Below are 3147 nucleotides of genomic sequence, written 5' to 3'. Positions count from 1 at the left end.
TAAAAGTTTCTTCTTCTTCTTCTTCTTCTTCTTATGATCTATCGTTTGACCGAAAATGTCATAATTGAAATAGTTGATATAGTTTTCACCATTTTTATTATATTAATCGCAAAATAGGAGTCATCTTGTAAATCTAATCCTGTAACAAACAAACAAACAAACGTGTTAACACAATTTGAACAAAATTGCTTAAAGATGCAAAGATCGCGGTTTAATATTTTAACAAAAAAAAAAGGGAGAAAAAAAACATTTTTTTTTTAGTGCAAAGGTCGTTACTACTTTCTGGCAATACGCTGGCGGCCGCAAGGCAACATCGATGACCGTTTTATAAAAGCCCGTAGCGGTACATCTTGGGTCAATAGCTTTGTACCGTCGTTCTTTGCGGTATCGCAATCAACTTATCGGAATGTGCGACCAAAAAGCGACTCGCGATCTTTCCGAGCGATTACACGTGAGATTAGAGTGGATCCGTCAATTGAAAAACGAGCACGACTTCGCGACCGCGCGAACGTAGAAAAGAGAGAACGAACGGCGGGGGAACAAGCGAGAGAGAGAATCAAACAAAAGTGTTGGTAAATTCCGCGAGTAAAATCCCGACTTTTCTTCTTTTTGCGATCCATCCATCGATTTTCTCTCTCTCTCTCTCTCTTCTTCTCATTCCTGAGCTTTTCCTCATGAAAGAATCACCGAGGATTCCTCGGTGGCGGTTTTCCACCAGCAAAACATTGCGATTGTGTGCAATCGATACGGAAAAAACTCTTGAAGAAACATACCGTACGTGTATATATATATATATATATACATCATTCGCGTTCGCATTGTAAGATGTTAAATAATAAACTTTTATTATCCTAATGTTTATTTAAATTACTAAACTAATCGCAGATAGTATTTGCAACTTGTTATATCAAGCAAATGTTCTTATACAATTAGTGAAATTTAGTTATATATGATTTATATATATCGAGACGCGCTGGCTGTGCGCGACGAACGCGAATCGAAACAATACGAAATAAATGCGATGTCATCCGTCAGCGACCGATACGCGAGGGAATACGCGATGAAGGCTCGATATCAACTGATTTTTTTTTTGTCGCTCCCGACCCACACGAAAATAGAAGGAAGCGCGAGAGATTACGGGGGTGACGGCTGCAGCGGCGGTCTGTCGGAAAGAGGATGGAGGTTTCCACGTCGGTGCTCACGGCGCATCGTCCGATCAACCGGAAAACGTCGAAACTCACAATCGGACCCGTGAAATATTTCATTCACTGGGAATTTTTCCCTCGAACTTTCCCCGGGTACTTTTCCCTACGATTCTTACCGGTCCTCTTCGCTTTATCGGTCTGAAACTATGGGTCAACTCTCTCGCACGTTACGTAAATTGGAATAGACGTCGTCGTCGTCGTCGTCGTCGTCGCGCGTTACACATAAGAGAGGATAATAGGGAGAAAGATCAACCAAGGGAGGGGGAGGAGAATCATTAGCCTACGCGCGCCCTTTGCATCGACGCGGTCGACCGGAAAATTCGAAAACACGTACGTCCAGTCCTTTGCCCTCGCGCTCGTTATCGCGCCCGTGTGACCGTTTCCGTATGTACATTTTGCACCGATAAACACGGAAATCAAACGTCTCTGTCGGTTTTGCCGAAAATTCTCTCCGCTCGCGGCAAAAGCCTCGGTAAAATCAGTCAAACGTAGTCGGAGAAAGTCGTGATTGGCGTCAGTAGTCATTAGTTTTTTTTTTTTTTTTTCACTTTATTTTGTTTCACTCTTATAGTCGCTATTTTATTAGATGCGCGTTTATCTTTTCTCTTTGCAGTTCATTGAGTATTAAAATTAGTATTTATTTTTGCGTTGTGTGTGCGAGGGGTGTGTCAGATACATTGAATAATTTATAATTGTCGAACGGGACAAGTGAATTCGTAAACGTGTGATTATGCGTGTTATATGTTGCCGTCAGGCGACGCGATATGCCAACGAATATCGCCTTTATTCTTCGTTTCCCATTCGTGCGGCAGAAACAGGCCGATCCGCGCCGTATTTATTACTACGCGCGAGCAGAGTGGAAACCAATTGGGGTGGAAATTTTGTCGCGGCCGAGATCCTCTTCTGAAGCGTGAAATCCGAAAGAATCACAACGCGCGGGGTAAGATTCATTTTTTTTTTTTTTTGTCATTCTCCGCGGGACTTTCCTTACTTTATCGTCATATTAGGCGAAAAAGAGGGATGTAGAGGAAGGGAGGCGAACGGACGCGGCTTATCTCCGTGTCGCTTCTCTCTTTCTCTCTCTCTCTCTATCTATCTATCTCTCTCTCTCTCTCTCTCGCAAAGCCTTCGCTTCATCCGGCGTATGTAAACTACATAAACTACGCTCGAGGGGTGTTCCGAAAAGAACCGGCCAATCGCCGTCGATCGGTCGGGCCGAGGATCGTCTCTCTGTGAAATCCGCTGAGTCTCGTAATTCGGGTTACTCGCTACGTCCGACCGTATCGCTTCCGATTCAATGATTTTCGACCGTGCGCCGATGTTTGTATTATTTATTTAAATAAACGTCCGTTCTCTCAACATATGTGTCGGTCCTTTTCCCCCGGTTGTCCAGTTGGTCTCTCGCGTTTGCCGCCGGTAAGTCCGCGCTATGTGTAATTTCATCCTTTGAAACTTGGCTAATGAACAAACGCGTCCGCCGGCCAGGCGCAAATCTGGCTCGAGACTCGCCAATATTTTGTCACATTACTGACGCTCATACACATATACACGTGAAAACTGTGTGTGTGCGTGCGTGTCTCTTTCTATGCGTACTATGTCTTTATTACGCTCGTGCAGAATGTGACATAATGTCGCGCTGATAAAACCAGAAAGTATAGTAATGTAATATGTTTTCGCGCGCGGCGCAGTATTAAAATATAATATTATACTACGTGACACACTTTTCGTAAAAATAAATTGTTCGCTGCTGAAAAATGACCAACGTCGTAGACAAGACCCCAACGGTAGTAAACCGCGCGTACCAACCGCGCGCGCGCGCACGTAGGAGGAAATGTATCCCGCGCAGGTTCTGAAAATAATGCATCTTGCATAATTCCTCGAAACGACGACGAAAAAAAAAAAAAAAAAAAAAAACTCGCGTCGCGAGGAAATAAGGTCACGT

This window comes from Pseudomyrmex gracilis, unplaced genomic scaffold (genome assembly GCF_002006095.1).
Source record: "Pseudomyrmex gracilis isolate BER0280 unplaced genomic scaffold, ASM200609v1 scaffold_55, whole genome shotgun sequence".
Taxonomy (NCBI): domain Eukaryota; kingdom Metazoa; phylum Arthropoda; class Insecta; order Hymenoptera; family Formicidae; genus Pseudomyrmex; species Pseudomyrmex gracilis.
Note: the sequence above shows the minus strand (reverse complement) of the source record.